Source organism: Opisthocomus hoazin, chromosome 6, assembly GCF_030867145.1.
Source record: "Opisthocomus hoazin isolate bOpiHoa1 chromosome 6, bOpiHoa1.hap1, whole genome shotgun sequence".
NCBI lineage: Eukaryota > Metazoa > Chordata > Aves > Opisthocomiformes > Opisthocomidae > Opisthocomus > Opisthocomus hoazin.
This window is the reverse complement of record NC_134419.1, coordinates 79953089-79975165: the sequence shown is the minus strand read 5'-3', so window position 1 is coordinate 79975165 and position 22077 is coordinate 79953089.

The following is a 22077-nucleotide window of genomic DNA, read 5'->3' as shown; positions in this document are numbered from 1 at the left end:
TTACAACAAGCATTATACTATAAAAACACCATTTCAGCATACTTTAGTAATCTAAAATGAATGAAGAGCTAAAATATGATGGTTGGAGCAATTTGCAGCATCCCTCCACATGATATAGGAGGTCTGCCTAGGGAATGCCCAAGTGCTATTGCCATGCTTAGCAGCGACTGCCCTTAATGTTATGTTCTCTTACACAGCAACGTATAAACATCACAGTGTGCAGAAATGCAGCTGGACGGGGTGATGTAAACGTGAATGTCAATGAATCTACTTCTGAGGGGCTCACTCACATCTGGGATGACGCATTTTCTTCTCTCTGTATCTCAGTGTGAACATCTCCACACTGTGGACAGCAATATCTAATTTTTCTGTATATAAAGACCATTTGGAAAGTGGCATGTGCTGTGCTGTAGCCTCTCATCTTAGCAACAGTAAGGAGCAGAATTTGCAAGAGAGCTGAGGGTGCTGACAGATGCGCTGATTTGCTTTACCCCCAAGGACAAGTTGTTGTTATTATTACTATTATTGTTATCATTATCATTATTATTATTATTATTATTGTATCCTTGCTTGACCTTTAAGAGACCAATGTTTGAATGAAGATTTTTGAAATGTTCAAAATTGCCTAGATAGCAAAATAATTCTTGCATACTCTCATTGAAAATGAGAATGATCCATAAATTTCCTCTTAGGTCTCTATTTTAATTTTTCTTTTAAGAAGAATTTCAAAATTATAAGAGCGATCCTTCTCAAATCACAGTCTAGGCAAGATTTCACTTGTAATACCCAACCGAATTAGCGAACTGGGGCCTTACTCACTGATCTGGTTATTGTGAAGCTTCCTTTTATTCTGCTCCATCAGTAATGAAGAGCCTGATTGGTTTCCGAGGGCTAATGCGCTTCGTGTCAGCACGGCTCCCCGAGGGAGTTTGCCTTCCAGACAGGGCAGGTCGTGACCGAGGGCCGTGCGCTTGCCGGAGCGGGTGCCGCGGGAGGACGGGGCCGTGCGGGAGGTCGGGGTCTGCTGCTCCCACAGAGTCTCAGCCACACGCAGGGCAGCGCTGCCAGTCTGCAGGAGCCCCGTGTCCAGAGGTGCATCCCGAGAGGACAGCAGTGCCCTGGCGTGGCAAAGTCCAGCTTCGTCCGGCCACCGCCTCCGCCACCCTACAAACGCCGCTCGCCTTCGCTGTGCTGCCGCTCCCTGGCGTGGAAACTCTTCACCATTTCAAAGCTGCAATGAATTCGCCAATGAAGAGGGCCATAGGAGAGCCACAGGTGTTGCTGTCATCTCTTACTTGCGGGCATAGATAATATACAGGCTAGTGGCTTCATTAATTTGACTAAATCAGTCGCTGTTGCCAGTCAGCTGGACCTCTGAAGCCTTCAGTGAAGTTCTCTGTTTTCACAGGAATGTGGGAGGCCACGTAACAGCAAACAGCTCTTGCAGAGAAGTTTTGTTGTTCGCAGATGCTGCAGGCAGGTCTGTGGGGCTGTATCTCTTCAGCTTTATGGTTGCCCTCAGCCTCTCCGCGTGTGTGCGTCCGTTACGAGACTCCCGGATACAAACGGTGACAGAAAGTATTCACCACCGTGAGCTCTGACGTCAACAGTGCTGAAGCCATCATCTGGTGGCCTTGTTGCTGACGTCTGTGGGACGGTGGCAGTGGCCACAGGGGACCTGCAGCTTCCTCGTAGACCGTCTGCAGTGTCCCTTGAGGACTTCGGCCTCACCAGCCACCTTCAGAAGACAGAAAGCAAACTGGGAGGTGTGGTAGACACACCGGCAGGCTGTGCTGCCATTCAGCGTGACCTGGATAGGCTGGAAAGCTGGGCAGAGAGGAACTTGATGAGGTTCAACAAAGGCAAATGCAGGGTCCTGCCCCTGGGGAGGAACAACCCCATGCACCAGTACAGGCTTGGGACGGACCTGCTGGAGAGCAGCTCTGCGGAGAGGGACCTGGGTGTCCTGGTGGATGACAGGGTGACCATGAGCCAGCAGTGTGCCCTGGCTGTCAAGGAAGCCAATGGGATCCTGGGGTGCATCAAGAAGAGTGTGGCCAGCAGGACGAGGGAGGTTCTCCTTCCCCTCTACACTGCCCTAGTGAGGTCCCATCTGGAGTACTGTGTCCAGTTCTGGGCTCCCCAGTTCAAGAAAGATGAAGAGCTACTGGAGAGAGTCCAGCGGAGGGCTGCGAGGATGGTGAGGGGACTGGAACATCTCTGCTACGAGGAGAGGCTGAGGGAGCTGGGCTTGTTCAGCCTGAAGAAGAGAAGGCTGCGAGGGGACCTAATAAATGCTTATAAATATCTGAAGGGTGGGTGTCAGGAGGATGAGGCCAAGCTCTTTTCAGTGGTGCCCAGTGACAGGACAAGGGGCAATGGGCACAAACTGAGGCACAGGAAGTTCCGTCTGAACATGAGGAGGAACTTCTTCCCTCTGAGGGTGATGGAGCACTGGCCCAGGCTGCCCAGGGAGGTTGTGGAGTCTCCTTCTCTGGAGATATTCAAGCCCCGCCCGGACAAGGTCCTGTGCAGCCTGCTCTGGGTGACCCTGCTTGGGGAGGGGGTTGGACTAGATGACCCACAGAGGTCCCTTCCAGCCCCTACTATTCTGTGATTCTGTGATTCTGTAAAGCCCTTGCAGCTAGCTCTATCAGCTTCATAACGTTGCATCATAATCAGTGCAATTAGGCTCGAGGTGAATAACCAGCGAGCCTGCCTTGGTGCTGTCATTTTAAGACAAGCAAAAGCTCGTGGTGAGATCTGCCTCTGTGTGTTGGAAGGAAATACACCTCAGCTGCGTGAGAGTGGGTCAACGTGGGCAAGGCGTCTGCTAGGGGGTTGGGTGTACCCCATGGCAACACCTCTCTGTTGCCCTTCTGGGCAGTCCAGGAGCTCCACCAGCGCGGGCTAGGGGTGGGGAGGGCATGGGCAGGGGCACGGGTATGGGCATAGACACTGGAGGGCCTGCATGGAACTGCGTCCCTCGGGACGTGCCCGGGGACGCGTCCCTGAGCTCAGCCTGCGGCCGGGGTGGGAGAGACGAGAGCACCTCGGGTCCATTTCATCTCCTGCAGAAGTCGGGCAGGCAGCGAGCGCCTGCGGGGAAAATTTCCAGAGCTGTCTCCCGTGAGCAGGCTCCTGTTCTCCAGAGTGAAGAGAGAGGAGGTGGCTCTGAGGTAAGAACATTTTCTTTTAAATTAAAGAAGCGCTTCTTGCCAGTCAAGCCGCAGGAACCGAGGCCTCCGCGAGGCAGCTGGGCACCGCACCGTAAAATGCTGTGTTTTGTAAAACTGGTGGAGCTGAGTACGAGCTACAACAGAGAGAGCAAGCTGAAAAATGAAAACAGAAAGATGGCATTTCCCCACAGGGAGTGGAAAACAGATGGAGTTTACACGACTCACGGAAACAGAAATATGCCCGCTTTGAGCCTGATCCAGCTTCACTGAAGTCAGTGAGAGTTTTCTTTTGACTTCAGAGAGTGGTGGATCAGAAGAAAATATCCCCCCTCTCTGTTATTCTTAGAGATATCGAACGCTCACGAGCATCCCTGTATATGAAGTATAAACTGCGTCCAGGCAGATCTTGTTCTCATGTGTGGGTTTTATTGGTTTTGTTTGGTGCTTTTTTTTAAGGGTAGTGATCACAATTTAAGGACTTAAAATACTTTGGATTCTGAGCCAGTCTTCATTTTAGTGATGCAACGTGTTGTGTAGAGGCCTCCACTCTTCCAGAAGGAGAAAGCAGTGTGACTCGTCCCGTGGGGTAAAACTGAGGTGCAGTGTCATGGAAAATTAAGGAAAGGACAAATGCAACATTTTTGGATAAAAATGTGCACTGTTACAACCCGCTGTGATTCGCGAGCCGCGCTGGCATCCCAGCAGGTGAGCAGGGGTGGTGTGGGCAGGGGATCAGTGGCCCGAGCGTGCGTCTCGTGGGTGTGGGCCAAACCAGCAGGCGCAGCACCGCGAGGACGGACCGGTCCCCCGACGGAGCTCGTCCGGCACGACGGAGGGAGGACGTCGGCTGGTGGGCAGCGGCTGGAGCGTTGCTGCTTCGGCTCCCGTCCCTTCTGTGGACGCTGCCCTGTGCGCCAGCGGTTCCAAAAACAGGGGGAACCTCTCGGACAGCCTGGTGCTGCCCTGAGTTTGCTCGTTCTCTGCAGAGAGGAGTGTCTGTGGCTGCCGTCACTCACCAAGAAGTCCTCGGGCACGGACACAAGCCTGCCATGCGGTGGGGCAGAGCAGGGGAGCCGTGTCTGAGCTCTTTAGGGGCTGTGAGCAGCAGAGCCGTGAGCAGCAAGGTCTGGCTCGGGATCCTTCTGGGAACAATGTGCTGTTTGTCCAGCTCTGCTGCTCCAGAGTGTGCAGGACCTTACTGGGAGCTGCAGCAAACGTGAGCTTGTCTCGAGGGAGGGCAGCAGGACTCGGGGGCTGGGCACAGTGACATTTTAGACCCTGGATTTTCTCGGTTGATGGCAGGATGTTGCCTCACAGACGTTTTAGGGCTGCCGGAGCCCTCTCGGAGCCATTACGGGAAATGAGCAGGAGCACATGAAATCGAGAAGTCCTCTACCTAGCCGTCACTTCCAGCCTCTGAATTACCCTGGGGCAGCTTGGCTGGCCTGCAGGCTCCAGGCAGAGCTTTAATTGACATTCAAAACCTCCGCTGCTTTACAGCCGGGTGAAAGCGTGTAGGTACTGTAATTGCAGGTCTCTGATGGCACTGTATAACAAAAGTTCAGATTTGGAAGAAATGTGAGTTTTCCTTTTCTGAGGAGCTTTGCGTGGTTAGTCTCAGAAATGGATTATTTGCCATTAAAATAGTTAATAAGGTAGTGAGTGTGAGGGACGGGTTGGCCGTGGCACGGGTGGCCGTGACAGCTCCAGATGGCTGTTGTGCCAGACCTGGAGACGTGGGCGCAGCCGGCTCAGGGACATCCCTGCGGGCTTGGTTTTGAAGGGAAGATGTCACCCATAGCATGGTGAAGAGATGTTCAAAATGAAAGGGGACTAGCTAGAAACAAGCAAGTAGAGAAAAAAGTTTATATATGGGCAAAACATTTTTCTGCCATGTGTGATAGATCTGAGGAGTAAATGAGCAGGGATCTGAGGAGTAAGTGAGCAGGGAACTGAGGAGTGGCTGAAGTTAAAAGCTACACCTGAGGTTGGCGGGTGGAGGATGAGGGCTCAGGACTGTTGGAAGATGGTGGGCATAAGCCTGAAAGCTGGACTTCTTTTCTGAGACCCTTTCTTCTTTATTTTCATTTCCTTTGCTTGCTTGTTTCCTTGCTTTGTCTCCCTTTTTCTCCTTTTAACATCTGTTTCTCTCTTTCTTTCTAAAACCCACATTGGGTCGCAGTTATCATTTTACCCATCTTCCCTGCCCCTTTCCAGTGCTCTTCCCCGTCGTGCAGCCAGCATTTTAGAAGGCAGTTTCAAAGCGAGTAGTATTTGCCATTTCTGCTTTCTAAGACAATTCCTCATGTATGCTGGCGCACTGAGACTCCTTGACCCTGCTCAGTGTAATCAGATAAATATTGACTGCACTTCACCTTACGGATCTTTAAGATTGGCAGCTTCAGTGGTTAATTAACAGCTGTTAATTGTTTCAGCTGCGGATAGGTGTTTTCAGTCTTTTGCAGGTATCATTCCGAAGGCGGTGCCTGCCCTGCTCTGCGGGAATTCCCACCTGGCTGGGGCACTTTCGGATCTATGAGCCTTGCTTTCCCGTCTTGTTAGTGAGAAGATACTTGCTTTTCACATTCCCTCAGTGTCGTCTGCCTTTTCACTTTCCAAATTGCTGTTTGTAGCCTTTGCTGTGACCTGCTGCAAAGTGGCATCCCAAATGTGGGGCTTGTGTTCTCATCGGGAACCGGGGCCAGGCTTCCTGAATTTGGGAACAGCTTCCCATGGACTGAGGAGGGGCTGCGACTTCAGCAGCCGAAGCTCAACGGTGGGGCCAGGGCAAGTCTTGCAGGGTGGAGAATGCAGCTCTGCTCACGTCTAGGCTGCTATTAGCTTCGTGTGAGACAAAGCAAGTCATGTAACCTCTCTCTGCCTGTATCTTAGGAGATCCAAAGTAAAATGATACCTTTTTCCACGTTAGAAAGTGATACAAGCAAAGAAATAAATATATAAATGCTAAGTGCGTGTTATTACATTCAGACTGTTTGCTCCAAAGGAATTACTCTGTATAGCAAAGTTATTTTTAAACACCATTTATTTCAGCTGATGTTGCAAATGTTCTCTTGCACATCCAATTAAAAACTACGTTTCGTGTCATTTATAACTTAAAAAAAATCAATTTCAGCTATGAGTCTTTCATGTTTGGTACTTTAGTATTAGGTGTGAGACTGGAAGTGAGTCGCAGGTAAACTGTACAATTAGTGACTGTGGTTTGTGGGGGACTGTGGAGTTTTTCTGTGATCCGCAGAGAAAGTTTCAGCAAACTTGAAGAGCAACAGCTTTATGAGTGCGCCTGGTGCCAGGCAGAATGTGTTACAAATAGACAGTGATGGTAGTACTGTATCTGCAAGAAATATCTCTGAGTTCCAAATGTCAATTATTAATTTCAGTTGTGCAGTTTGCACGTAGAGAAAACAGATAAACAAATACAGTTTGACAGAGGCTTAATCTGAACGCAATAGGGAGCTGTCCCCAGTGAGGCCGGGAGGCACCCGCGGGGTCCAGTCCAGCCCCTGGGAGTTCATCCCTGGCTGTCATCTCGTCGATCAGAGCATTTGTAGGGCACCCATGGGAGACGGGCGCAGGCTGGGGAGGGTCACCTCCGAGACCCAGGGAAGGGAAGCAGAAAAAGGTTTCTCAGCCAAAAGAAAGGGGATTTATGTTGCAGCACGGATGGTGCCTGTTCACGGTCGGAATCGGGTTCGTGGTCAGCAATGCTGTTCGAGGCTGCCTTCCGCCAGGCACTGCTGCGGCTTGCGCTGCGCCGCGGAAAATTCACCCGTCTCCTGCTGACGGCTGCTTAAAGCCAGAAGCCTCTCAGCGGCTGGAAGGCTGCTTCCCTGGAGTGCACTCGTCTCCGTGGCTTCAGTGCATCAGCTGCAAGATGCCAGGGTTTGTCACCCCTCCTCTGTCCTTGGACACTTCCGAAAAGTGGGGAGGGCAGCTCAGGCGGCGAGGGTCTCAGGTGCACGGCGAGTTAACTCTGCCAAGCCTGAGTGATTAAAATATCTGGAGAAACGTCTAAATGTCTGGTCCTGAACTCTGAGGATAACCGTGGGGCTTTGGGCTCCGTCAGGACGCCGGGGCTAAAGCCCTTCTGCAGAACCTCCGCTCTACGGTGCCGTTGCTGCTGAGCCTTTCCCCCTTATTCCCATGCCTGTGCTTTGCCTTAGCCCACGGTGACAGAAGAGAGTCACCGAGTGATGTAAGTGACACAGTGCAGTGATAAGGCTGTCTTATACTTCTCTGAAGCGTCTGAGGAGCTGAAACAGCATTTCCTTGCGTTGCCAGCGCAATACAGCGCGTCGTTAGCCCAGGGCTCCAAAGAGGTCCCGAAGTGCCGAAGAGATGGACAGACAGCTCTCTGGCACATGACCGAAATGCTGCAGGTAGAAAGCAAAGATGTGCTATAGCACCATTGTGGAGCAGTAATGTTCTCATATTTCATCATTTCGAGATATCTCTGAATCTGCTGTCAGTCAAGACCAGCTTGCCAGGGTTCCTGTTTTTAACATCACACAAATATTTTTGTCACCTTTTCCATCAACTTAACAAAAAAGGTATCACAAGACTTTCAGTTTATCCTTTCCTGCCTGATCTTTTTTCCAGGCTAAGCAAAGGAAATGTCTCATCTAGATGCCAGGCTGTACTTCATTTTGACTTTATCTCTCCCGGCGCAGAGCCTTCTCCTCCCGCTGCAATCCCCAGTTCACAGTGCGACTGAGATGACAGCTCCATCTTTCTCTTTCCCCACCTTCTCTTTATTACAGAAGATGCAGAGACCTCTGTCACGTGGGGGGAAAGTGAAAAAGGTACTTGCGAGAGGAACACCGTGTATTTTCTCCTTGGTCTGAGCACTCAGTTTTTTTCCTTGTTCTTGTATAAATTATACATCCTTGCTCATCCACTTTGCACCTCCAGTGTTGCTTGTGCATCCTGATGATCAAAATAGCTGACTAACTCTGGCTGATACAAGATCTGAAAAAAGAGTGTCAGTGGGAGTGTGACTGCCCTGATTTTTTTAGTTAATTAAAATGTAACTGTTTCCTCCATCTCAGGCCCTCTGTGATTTTATTTCTTTTCTAACAAAATACTAAACGTCATAGAATCATGGCGGTTTGGGCTGGAAGGGACCTTACAGATCATCCAGTTCCAACCCCTTGCCATGGTCAGGGACCCCTTCCACCAGCCCAGGTTTCTGAAAGCTCTATCCAGCCTGGCCTTGGATATGTCCAGGGTTGGAGCATCCACAGCTTCTCGGGGCAACCTGTGCCAGGGCCTCACCACCCTCAGAGTGGAGAATTTCTTTCTTGTATCTAAGTCTACCCCGTTACATTCATTTACCTGAGTCCCTAGTTGTAATACTGTCATTAACAATTAAATCTGGGGTCTGAGCCCAAATCAGCTCACCTCCCTGGTCGGCACGGCAGCTCGGGACCCTCAGTTGAACTGATCCTAAGATAATCCAGCACTTGGTGATCCGTTGTAAGAACTATTACAGATTTGCTGTCATAGCAGCTAGCTCTGGTTGTCGTTTCCAGCACCTTGCGATGCAGATGGTCTTCCAGCTCTGGTTCCATCTAAATGGGAGCCCAGGTGGCTGCAGGCCAGCCCAGCTCGCGGAGCGGCTTTGGACCTGACGCCGTGCCTGGCGTGCTCGTGATGCCTTGGGCTGCCCTGGGACTGCGTCGGCTGGGGGTAGCTTGGAGACCGATACACAGAGGCACTATCACTGTTTCGGCAGTTTTTAACAGGCCAGGACCAATCTGGCTTTTTTTTTTCCCCCTTGGTCTTTTTTTCCTGAAAGTTATAAAAAAGAAAAAAAAAGAAGGGAGGCATTGCTTAATAAGCAATAGTCGTTGTTGTAAAATGAAAAGTGAGTGGTAAAAAGTAGGACTGGGAACTCAGGCAAACCTGTGTGAAGCTGAAAGTACCTGTTCATTTCAGTCCCAGACCCAGCGTACCGCAGGTCAGACTGCAGCACGTTGTGGTAATGGGATGGATGTTTAAATGGACAATAAAAATGTTCGGTCACAGAGATATTAGTGATGAAGTAATAAAAAGAAATAAAGTCCAGGGCTTTCAAAAGAGATTGAAAAATCTGTGTTTCAAATGAGAAATTCATTTCTGGATAACAGGACTGTAAAGATTTTTAAGGTTTTCTTCCTAAATTATTCTCTGTCTGCATCTGCCCACTCCTCCAAAACACCAGTGTTAGTCTTGCTGGAGGCCGGCTGCGTTAGAGAAGCCTCCCAGCCTCACCAGGAACGCGGTTTCTGGTACCTGCAGTCGCAGATGTGCAGAGGCAGAGGTGCTGGACACAGGCAGCCCCTTCCCCTGGGTCCCCTCCTGGCTCGCCCGTCCCCACCCTGGTGCCGGAGGCGTGCGGGCGGTCTCCCCGGGACTCAGCCGGAGGAGACGCGGGTGCGCGGCTTTTGTGCTCTGCCGACGTTCAGGCAGCGGCGTCAGATGAGTCGTTGTCTTACAGCAAACTGCAAGGCTATTAACAACATTTTATAAAGTACAGGAGGAATCATTGATCGTCCCTGTTCCGGGGGAGGAGGAGAACGAATCTTATTTTCCCGTGTGGGATAACAGGAGGAAGCACCTTAGGAGGGTGGATGTGAGAGGACTGCAAAGCACCGGTGCCAGGGCAGTATGGCAGTGCAGACTGCCACACCCAGCTCCAACGATGGGGTCAGTTCAAGCCTTGCTGTGAAATGAGATAATCAGGGCTCTCAGACAACTCGTCCTGAGGAAAATTGCAAGTTTCAGCTGGGGGACTAGCAATAATAATTAAACAGCGTAACGGGAAATCTAGAAAATGACATTATGAACAGGCCTGAGGAAATTCTATAAAATTTTTTAAAAGGTGCAGTTTTATCGGAACAGAAAGGCTTGATCTGTCATTCACATCTCAGAGCAAAGCGGAGCTCTCGTGTCTCGGGCGTTTGGGCTGGCACACGTGCGTCCAGCTGGCTGCTGGGTCTGCGGTCTGGAGGAGATTTCTCTGGGAGTAACAGTGTGAAGTGCAGAGGTTTATTTCAGTCTGGTGGACACTCAGTGTCATTGTACTGTGTCCAGTTCTGGGCTCCCCAGTTCAAGAAGGATGAAGAGCTACTGGAGAGAGTCCAGCGGAGGGCTACAAGGATGAGGAGGGGACTGGAACATCTCCCCTACGAGGAGAGGCTGAGGAAGCTGGGCTTGTTCAGCCTGGAGAAGAGAAGGCTGAGAGGGGACCTAATAAATGCTTATAAATATCTGAAGGGTGGGTGTCAGGAGGATGGGGCCAAGCTCTTTTCAGTGGTGCCCAGTGACAGGACAAGGGGCAATGGGCACAAACTGAGGCACAGGAAGTTCCGTCTGAACATGAGGAAGAACTTCTTCCCTCTGAGGGTGACGGAGCACTGGAACAGGCTGCCCAGGGAGGCTGTGGAGTCTCCTTCTCTGGAGATATTCAAGGCCCGCCTGGACAAGGTCCTGTGCAGCTTGCTGTAGGTGACCCTGCTTCAACAGGAGGGTTGGACTAGATGACCCACAGAGGTCCCTTCCAACCCCTACTATTCTGTGATTCTGTGATTCTTGAACTGGGGTCAAGTGGCTCTAGCCCAGGTGACCTGCTGGAGCAATCCCTCTTGGGGTTCAGGAGATGTCTGTTTAAAAACTCCCGTTTCCTTTACTGTTACTTCCTTTGTGCTTTTCTACTTCAGGTGCATCTTCTGAAAAAGAGTAAGGAATTTCAGTCTTGAGAAAGATTTGAAAGGCAGAGGTTTCTGTAGTCGTATGTGTTCACTACTCCTGCACATTAAGGTCTTGCTGAGATGATAAAACCCGAGGTCCTGGGCAGGCGGTTACAGTGAGAAGCCGAAACGCCCCGAAGATGGAGAGCAGCCGCGGTGAAGCAGCACAAAGCGCCGCTGGTTTCCGGTGGGAAGCAGCTGGACGGATCGCGTTATGGATTGTACTCGGTTGCGCCTGCTGCGAAGCGCAGGTACCAGGTGCCCTGGCACGGTGCCGCAAATTCCTCCAAAGGAAAAGAATGAAAGAGCTTCAAAGCCTGCTTGGAAAACTTCAAGAAATGGAAAATTTCAACTGACTAGAAACAACAACCTCTCCAGCAGAACCAAGTTCAGTGCCTTCTTCCTTTCAACTGCTTGTAGAGGTGGCTTTGCTCTTTTATTTAGAGAAGATTGATTAGACATTCTACTACACAATATAGTAATTATGCCAATAAATCCATCGTACCTGTGTTTACCTTAATGTCATTTTCTTTTGCTTATGTTCAATTCTTAATTTCTTTTATATTTTAAAACTAAATATTTTGAAGGAAAACAGAGACTTTATAGAATGAAGATAACACTGAGCACCCTTCTAGCAAGATGTGCTAAATCAGAATTTTAGAAATTGTCTTTATTTTCCAATTTGTTGTATGAGAAAACCTTCTCTTTGCTGCTCTCACAGGGGAACAGACATTCATGCAAGTAAGGTTTTATTTCGAGTGGCTCCAGATCAATGTTATAAGAATTCTTAGAATAATGAGGAAAGACTCTTACATCCTCAGAAAAAGACGATATAGCGGTGAAAAATTAGCCATAGAAAATTTGTCAGAAGGGCAATTTCCAGCTAAGGAGAACATATATTAATCTCTGCTCTAAAAGTCAAGTGTTCTTGTTGCCGCTTGCTTATTGTTCAGTATTTCATGTCCTGAGGTTGCTATCAATTGAAGTCCCAAGCATTTGAAAAACTAAAGAGGAACCAAGTAAGTTTATAAATGTCAGGAGTTCAGGATCATGAAATAGGTACATCCAATTATTGCTGTTCTTAGATCTCCCCCATACGCACACGGACATTTTTCAGAATAAGGAAATGGCTTTAACAGGGACCCGATTAATTTACGAGAGGGAGAAAAATGAGCTCTCCAGAAAGCTTCACAGATGGCTGTGCTTCCTCCTTGTGATCCACGTGTAGAAGCCAGTTGTTACTGATATTTGTTTATGCCGTGGTAGCGGTTCAGGTGTTGTGACTGTCAACTTCAAGGTGCTTCATGAAGGTGGAAGAGAAATGGTGTTTTGAACAAAATAGTTTAAAAGTCATTGTGGTTCTCTTTTGGAAGCTTGACCATTCGAATAATCTATGCGTTTGTCCATATGGATTTTCCATCTAATGAAAACCAGTGAGCACTAACTGAAATGATGACTACACAGGAAGAGAACTCCGCCTTTATCCTCCGCCTTTACTTAAAACATTTATCCAGGCCCCCCCCCCCCCGAATCACTGCTTCAGGAGATCCAGTCTCTCAGGTGCCGAGCAGCACCACAGTGGGATCTTATGCTAAAGAGGGACCAAGTCTCTTTATTCCCGTTTTACAGTCATTCCTCTCGTAAGCAGGGAACATCTGGACAAGACCTCATTCCTAGAAATCATTTCCTTTGAGAAAGTATTTGTTTAAACCCGGAGACTTAACCAAGCCAAGCGTGGTTATGACTGATTTGGACTAATGTTGGTTTTCAAACTTGAGAAGCATTTTGAGACTAATCCTCGTAGTATTTACTCCGCAGCTCATAAGACCCTGTACCCTGGGGAGGGCTTAACCCTGCAAGAATTGGTGGGATACTAGGAGAATAATTCTCCCTTTCACACCTTCCTTAATAACCCAGGCAGTGATGCAGAAGAGCAGGATTATTCTAGCCCGTTCCCAAGAAGACACTTGTACATGCTAATGAGGGGAAGAAGCAAGCACCAGTGCTGTTCGGGCTAGAGACAAGAATCCCGAGGAGAGACATGAGAAGCCTTTAATTATGTAAAAGCATATTGCAAAGAACAAAGCATTAAGCCGTTATCCATGTCCACTCAGGGCAGAGCGAAAACGGATAGTCTTAAATTACAGCGAAGGAGAATTCTTTAGTTATTAATAAATGTTTTCTGCCGTACTGAGGAGCACTGGGGCACTGGAACAGCTTGCCCGTGGAGCCTGTGGGTCTGCAGCCTTGCTCTGAGAGGGGGCTGGAAAATGGCTGTGGGGAGCGGCTCGGGTCTGTGTGATCTCCTGAGGCTGTGGGGTGGTTTAACGGGCTTAGAGTCCTTTTCAGTCGCTTTGCTTATTCATATCTGACTTTTATTTTTCCTATATTTTAGTTATATGTTTAGTAATTAAACGTGACCTGAGATTAAAAGATCCTTAGGTTGTATAAGGATTAATTAATGAAGATTCGGGACAATCCTGTGAGGCCACTATTCCCATTTTACAGATGGGGAAACTAAATAAGGCAGATAAAGTGCTCAGTGGTGCACGCAGAGGCTGTGGTTTCAATCGAGCCCAGGAGTGCTGACTCCTCTGCTTTTCCCTTCCCTACAACCAGACACATTCATTTTCCTGTTACTATCTCTGCAAAAGAGTCCCTTACTTGCTGTTCAGAAAGGGCTTTCTCCTTTTTAGAGTGATAAAGTGATCTGAAACCTGGGCAGAGCTCAGCGCTGGAGCAAAGGAGTAGATGAATCTGGTGGGAAGGATGGGGCTGAGCACACAGGGAAGCAGTGGATCATTTCCTGTGAAACACAGCAAAAGCTGAAGACTGATGAAAAGACCAGAAAAAAAGGCAGTATAGCTGTTGTTAGCAGTGTGTTGTTTCAAGTGTGACCTTTTTGTGTCTTAGAAAATTTGTATGCACTTCAGACGTGACAACAGCCTATCAGTAACAGTAAGAAAATACTGATTTTTCCAGATATTGTGTTTGTATACATCCTCTTGGCTTTAACTCAGTTTTTTTCACTGAGTTTCCTTCTTTCTGGAAGGTATTCCCATGAGGTGAATCAGTGTTTTATCAATCACCTCAGAAGTCCACAATCTTTTGCCACTTGATGTTTGAGCCACATGTGAAAATAATAATAATAATAATAATAATAATAATAATAATAATAATAATAATACTAAAAACACTGTGATGGGAATTATTTTGTAAAATGCCTTGTTTCAGTCAGATTAAGACTTTTCCAGTTCAGTCAGATGAAGATTTGTTGTTGTTCATTGGTCTTCTGTCCAGCTCTTACCAGCCAGCTTCCTTCCCTGCAGGAAACCTACACCAGGAGTACCTGCACAGAGCTTTGAGCTCTGTTTCATGAATTATCAGTTCTTTCAACACTGAAGTCAGCTTGGACTGCTCTACGTGATTGTTCAGTACTCTTAGTAAAACACTGGATTGTATTTGGTTTGTAGGTAGAATGGTAAGATTTCAGCCCCCAATCTTAAAAATCTGGCGAGGGCATTAGGCACTGAAATAACCACAACAACGTTCAGCCATAGCGAGCGCCTGCTGACCTCTGTAGACTTCAACTGCTCCAGAAGGTGCCCAGGCAGAGTTCCGGGGCAGTGGTTCAGCACTGCAGCGGGTGGTTTGTGTTGGAGTGGGAGCACGTCCCGAACGCCGGTCCTGGAGGACTGACGAATGCTTGGAGTCTGAGCAAGGGGGTTGCTGCCCTGCCTGCTGGCTGCCTTCCCCTGCCTTCCCTTTTCAGGTCATTTTATGAACTGAAGAGAAGTAACGCTGTCTCACAGAGCTGCTTTGAGAATGTCATCCCTCGGAAGCTCCAGCAGTACGTTTCTACGTCTCCAAAAGGGGTCTGTGCCAGATCCCATCTCTGGTGCCATTTCCAGATTCCGCAGCCAGAAAATGTTCTACCACCACGCCTGAATCAAGAAAACAGCTGTCATAAATAGAGCTTATAAAAATTTGGCTGGCAAATTAAAAGAAAAGCGAGCATTTGAGTCTAAACCCCCAAGCCCCAGATGAAGCAGTCTGCAGGTTGTGCAGTGGCTGAGCTGGGAAGGCATCGGGGCTCTCACCACTTTGCTCCATGCTGCTTATTTCTAATTTGTCCAGCCCGGAGTTGAAAAGCCAACTAAGCAAAACTGTCTGTTCGTTCTTCACAATGTCTTTCTTCCTCTTTTCATGATACAGTGGTTTCCTCAGCTGATGCTAAATGGCCATCGCTTTGAGCGCCTGGTTTCTTACACTTCCCAGCAGAGCTGTGAGTAAGGAAGGGGAAGTCCAACAGTAAAAGACGTCAGCGCACCAGGCTTATCACAACGGCTTGTTCTGGAAGCTCAGGAGAGCAGAATCTCAGTTAATGCAGCTGGAAATCTTAGAGGTAAAGAAATAATTTCAGTATGCTTTAGCTAGCTGTTGGAGGGAAAGGACTTGGAAAGTAAATGGAAAAAAAGGTGGAAAAATAAATCTGCAGTTTTCACAAATATGCTGTTTCAGGAGGAAAAGGCACACGAAACAGGCTGAGACATGAAATGGGAGTGCAGTCACCGTTTCTTATGTTCCAGTTTGGAGTAAGGCAAATTCAAAGTTTCAAACAGCGACATCAACAAGTAAAGAGAGAAAAAGTTCCTTTTGGGGGAACTGCTCAGTTCTCCTATCCGAAGCCTGGTCCGTCAGATCACAGCAAAACACGTTCCTGAGGCTTTTGAGCAAGGCATTGAGAATCCCAGGGCAGGGGCAGCAAGAGCCTCACCTGTGTCAGCCTGTGGAGCTGAGCAGGGAGGCGGGGGCCTCGGCCGTTAGGCTGCCATGTCAGTCTGGGGACAGTTGCGCTCAGGGTCTGCGGGAGACGGGAAAGGCTGGGCCATTTGTTATCAAAATATCCTATGGGACAGGTGATCATTTTTTATCTCAAGCATTATAAACTATTAAAACTGTGAACTGTGACCATGGATGTTCTCAGATTATCTCCTCTACCCGTACACGTATTTGGAACCTAGCATTAAGAAACTCCAGACCCATTATTAGCACTTGTCAGTAATTGATTTTATGGCTGCGTGGGGCATGGGGACGTTCTTCAGCCATTGACAGAGTTCGTGGAGCAATGGATCACAGGCTTTCCGGTAAAAGGTTGCCAACACGACTGCGTTTGGTTAGTGCTTTGGGACTCCTGAAGGGTCTCCCAGAGAGGAGCAGTAATGCATTCAGCTGGTGTCACGGTAGGATGAATAAGGTGCTGCCCAGCATGGAAAGGAGCTACCGGCGCATCTTAGGGGAGCATTTACGGGGCTTGAAACCTCATTCTCTTTGAATGGTCTGGAAAGAGGCGTTAGCAGATGATGGTGAGTGCCAGGATGGATGAAAGCGCTGTATTACACTCCTCAACAATTATTATAAATGAGAAAATAAAACAGGGAAATTGTTGAGTGGGCAAATAAAGAGAAATTCAAGTGACTAATGAGATTGCCATGTCCCTCCGGGTAATTACTTCTGATTTCTGTGAAATAAATGGAATAATAAAGAGTTTCACCACCCCTTCCTCTCCGGGGAGCAGAGCTGACTGCACTGGGCTTCCCTCCAGGGCAGCTGAAAGTATTTAGGTGCCCAACTCAGGATGGTGTTCAGAAAGGAGGGAAAATAGGAGTCAGTATCTGTCAAGTGCTGGCAAACGCTAAATCGCAATTCATTCTCTATGTACAAAGCTGTTGTTAAGTAATTGCGTGTTTTTTACCTCTTTACACCTAAGTTTCTGCTTGCGGGAGAGGGAGAATTGCAACTTACCTATCATGCAAATATAATATATCCTATGTGCTTCAGAAAATTTTAGATTCTTGGAAGATCAGAGCTATATAAATATATAAACATGCAAGTTATGCCGGTCAGAAGTCATGCCTGATAAGTATTTTTGAGAATGCTCCATCTCTTTTCAGAAATAACATGCTCATTTTTTCCCCACTATTGGAAAAGAACAAGTTTTCCTTCTTTTTCGGTCTTGCATGTGAGCTCGTTACCTGGGTGATCAACTGTCCCAAACAGCTTCGCCTGTGCCCTGTACTGGGGTTGTACCAGGGCCAAGGAAAACGGCATTTCATTTCTCCTAAAGGCTCTGTTATCCCGTTCCCTGTAATAGTTCCAGGCTGTCATCTCGCTTCCACGTTAAAGGTTAATCAGCACAGAAAGGAGGTGATGTCGTTGTCACCGTTTCATGGTGATGCACCTGAGCGGGTCTACCTCTGAACGGCAACAGCCGGCTAAGCTGGCGTTAGCGGGAGTGCAAATTGCAATGATTTGCATTTAAACTATGCCTCATGCTTTTGCAAAGGTTTTGAAAATTACACTGATCTTTCCCTGCACTATAAATTCAAATCAATATCTTAAACAAGATTTCTTTTAACCCCCTGCCCCAGACGCTGTGTTAGTCACGCCCGTGCCTTGCCTGAGTGCCCTTGGGCTTTGGAGATGGAGACTGGGTGTTCTGGGGCCGCGGTCGCTCCCTGGGCAGCCTCCGCCACCCTTCCCGTCCCTGGCCGTGCCGATGGGATCTCTATCCCACCCTTTGGGAATGGTGCCTGTGGCTCTCCTCCCGTTAAAAGCCCTGGTGCGGTGCTGCCTGCGCTCGGGTGCCTGGGAGCTGCTCCTGCCCTGGCACGGTGAACATCAGCCAGGGGAGAAAAGGGGCTCACCTGAAGGTTGTCCTCTCCCAGAGCTGTCGTTGCTCTCCATTTTTTTTCTGAAGGAAAAAGAAAACCATTAGTTCAGTGTTTGACCTCAAGGGCTTAGCTCTGCAACCAGAAACTGGTGGCTGAAGAGGTTCCATTGCCGCCCGGTAGCTCGGTGGTCTCTCTCGGGCACGGATGTTGACCGGCCTTTTCTGCCAGCAGTGCTTTGCTTCTCCTTTTAAAACACCTCTTGTGTCTGCGTGAGGAGCCCAGAGCAGGTGCCCTGCCTGCAGCTTGCCCCCGAGCTGCAGGAAGCACCGAGGCCGTGGTGCACGAGGAAGCTGCTCGGCTTGCTCCTTCCGACAGCGCCGGGCGCGTCCCCGCTCCCCTGGTAGGCACCCAGCAGTCAGATGGCCGCTGGCGTACCCCGTAGCGACCTGAGCAGGACAGAAGGAAGCACATCTAAACAACCTGTAAAACTGCTGAGTTCAGGGGATGGCTTGGACGCGCTCTAGCAATCACCGATCTCAAAGGAGCACAGAAGGTCCTGTAATGAAGCTCAGCAGATCCTTTGGTCAGTGCAGCAGAGGCCTGGTTACCAAAAGGGCTGCAGCTGTGTTGAGCTGAACCCTGTGGCTCCACCCCAAATATCCCTCTTTCACGAGCCTTCATACATTTGTTGACTCTAAATTGAATATACAGCTTGAGAATTAACTCATGGTGGTGTAACATTGTCTCTGAGATCCCACTGAGACCTTGGTATCGTGAGGGACGTGGCATTGGGAGATAAACGTGAGTTCGTGGGACCTCCGTGCAGTTAATCTTGTGTTTCTGTGCCCAAGTAAAAAGGCCTGAACAGATCCTTCAGTTGTGTTTCCCCCATCCTTGCCCCCTCTGACTTGCCCAGCAGCCAAACTAGAAATCAGTCCACATGGTTTACGTGTCAAAAGCAGAATTATAGTAGTGCCATCTGTCAAAGCCATAACCTGTCGCAACATCTCTGGGATCTCCAGCGTGTGTGATGAGGTGATCCAATGTGACTGGGAGATTCATTTTATTTTTTTTAAAGTAAGAATTAATTACGTCAGCTCACTTTGTCGAAGTGGTTAGGCCGTACAGAACTGGTTGCCTGTACTGAACGAAGTACTTGGATCTTAATTTGATTTTTCATTCGCTGCTTCAGACAAGGATGTCACTAGTGGGCCGTTTTATGAATAAAGATAAATTTGTAATAAACCATGGTACCTACTTAAAACCTTATTATCCCCATGCTGTTCTTTTCCTGAAAAGCTGCATAGGAGTTTTGTTGCTTGTAGGTAGAGGAGAAAACGCTGTTGCCCTCATCTCCTACAGCTGGCACATCCCAGCCGGTACTCTCTGACGTTGGGGTGAGGAAGGATCCGTGAAATGCACTTTGGAAACGGAGTTGAGCATGAGCGTCCGGCGGAGCCTGGTGATGGTGTTTGCAAGCAGGAGAAGTCAGGGCCTGGAATCCTTTGGTCAGTGCTGGGAAATGAGACAGGAGTGGCCTCTCCCGACGTGCGTTGGTGGCTTTGGTGTGGGGCTGGAGCTCAGCCGCAGCCTTGGCACACGGCCGTCCCCGCGCCGGCCGGGGCGGACGCGTCCTGCAGCTCACACCCTGCAAACCTGCTGCTATTTCAGACTCCACCGCTTCTTGGCTTTTTTTCCCCCCGGATTTTAAATATAGCTTTTCCATTTCTTGCTGACGGCATTGTGAACCATGAGTCATTGCTGGCATTACTGTAGCAGGCGCAGGACGAATCATCTTGCTGCCCCTCCGCAGCTCAGCTTCCTCTTCCATTCCCTCTTTCCCCCCCAAAAAGCTTTGGGGAAGGTGACACAGCTTTCGGGCTGCTGGCACGGTGTGTTTTAGGGTTCTCCCTTTGTGCCTGGTCAGAAGCTGCTTTTCTGCTCCACCTCAGATTTAGAAGATCCTGCGTTGACAATCTGTGAAGCGGAGCTGAGGAAAACAGACTTGCAAAGCATCCAGGCGCTGTCACACGGTGAGAAATGGGGAACTTTCTGGCACCTTTTAAAATCAGGCTATTCCTAGAAATTTGAAATCATAGCACACAGCGCCGTGGTGTGAAAACAAGTGGAAAACAAATAGCTGGTATGGAAAGTACGAGCGGTTGGCTTCCGTGTGCCAGAGAAGAGGCATCTAGGTACATTGCCAGGTTCAGGTGAGGCAGTGTTTTCTCACCTAGGTTTGGAGAGGGATTGGTTACAGTTGGAAGTGATTACTGATGTCCTCTTCAGATTTGACGTGCTTTGTTTGTATAGGTCTGTGAACAGGGGAAGAGTTAGAAATTTCCTGATACGCCCTTCGTCTGTGCTGCTGATAGGCTGCCAAGCATGTGCTGTAAATCTGGTTACTACCCCAGTGTGAGCCCTGTTCAAGGCCTGTAGACTCCTCTGGCTAAGTGTCCTGCTCCAGCTGAATTGCGTTTGGAGCAAAATTTAAGGGAGGGGCCCAGAAGTGGGGTAAGGCTGTAAGGAGACCTGCCTGCATACGGGTGGGCTTTAAGAAGGGCTGAGGTTAGGGGGCAGCCTGGAAATAAGTGTGGGTTGCACTCAGGTCAGGACTGGCAGGTTGGGGTTTGTAGGACACAGTGGGGTGAGTCTGACAGAAAGCAGCTGTGGTCGTTTTGGATTAAGTCCTGAATCAGACAGAGCTGAGACTCGTTTGCTCTTTCTGCAGTGCTCGGTCCGTGGGGCAGCGAGGTGGCATCTGCATGTGGAGACCGAGCCAGGAGCCTGGCCGGAGCCCTTTCCTTCCAGCCCGTCCTTGTCACTGGAGTCTCGTGGGATGCTGTAAGTATCCGAGTCCTTTTTGGTTCTGAAGATGAGGAGTCTGGGCGAGCGTTCTCTTTTGTTTCTTGGCTGGTGACTCCCAAGCTGCCTGAGCTCAATGCGATGATGAATGCGGAGATATGGAAGTCTCCCTGGGGAGCGGACTTTTAACAAGGCGAGCTTTGTTTCTCCAAAACCCTCTTCCTTTTTAGTGTTCAGCAGCACTCCTGTATCACAGCAGTACACAAGTACCCAAAACCACTGCAGAGCTTGAACTTGCTTAAAGAGAACGTGCCTAGTAAGCCCTGCACTGAAACTGCAGCCTCTTACCTCACTGTGAGCTTGGTGGCTGCCAGAGAGCGCGATGCACTGGCCCGATTTATGAATAAGAAGATCACACGGAAAGGCTTTTCCTTGCTTCCCCCTGCTGTGGCCAGCACTCACTGGGGCAGCGGCACTGTCGGCTGCGCTAGAAGCTGCCTTCGCGCCTTTGGGTTGGGATCTCTCTGTTGAATACAGCTGGGGAGGGCTTGGGAGGGCAGCAGCACGTGGGTGGTTGTTTGTGTGACCTGCTGGACCCCGGATGCTCTTACAGAACATTATTTAAAAACTGATAACAGACATAGCAAAACTTCCAGTGTGGTTGGTGAATGTGGGTGTCCTCCTTAACCACCTGTGGAGTTAGGGGAGATTTTGGTCTGGGTAAAGCTGAAGGTGGGTATTTTGTTGCTTTCCAAGACAAAGTTTTTTTTTAAACCTGGGTTTTGGAGACAGAAAAATGCTGGAATAAATACTTTTCTTCATAACTTCTTTATGCTTAGAATACAGATAAAGTCTTTATGACTGAATGTGACTTTATGTACCTTGGTTTCCTAAAGAGCAAATTCCTTTGGCTCCGTTTCAGTGGTAGTTGGTACAGGCACGGTGCAGCTTGCTGCTCCTGCCCCTTGCCCACTCCCTGCCCTCAGCAGGGCTGCTCAGTTTGCCCTTGCAGGCTCTGTGCTTTCATTCCTCTGTCACAGGCGGGATGCTTTTTGCTGTATTCGGTTGCACTCGCTTGCCTCTTGGAAAATGTGCTTCAGATATGTTATGCCAGGATTAAACTGCTAAAACTTTGAGCACGAAATGTCACCGCCAGACACCAGCGGTGTAGCACGATGTGCAAGATGCTGGCGATCCCTGTCCACTACTCCAGCAGCGATGTTTGCCGGGAGCTGCTTCTCCCACGGACCCTGGGAGGCTTTGTGCTGTGGCTGCTCTCTTCCCTGCCGGGTTCACTGGCACAGGGTCTACCTGGGCACGCAGCTGGTGGGCGAGGGGGCTGTGTTTACTCCATAACTGTTCAGCAAGGGTACCCTAAGCTCCGGCATGGAAGTCTTCCTGCAGCTGTGTTTAAGGGCTTGCCCTTCATCTTGTCTTAAATCACAGAACAAGAAACTGAGCAAACTGGGGTGTATTTAATGCTCTTGTACCTAATGAAAACCCTGAGCCACTGGAGGCAATTTAAAGGCAAATTTTTGAAGAATGATTCTTTCCCCTTCTCCCTATGATGGGTTATTTTAATATTGGCAGCTGAAGTGCTAAATGTGGAGTGCTGATCTAACTCCTATCCCACAGATATTTGAGACTGAAGTTCAAACCACATTAATCTGA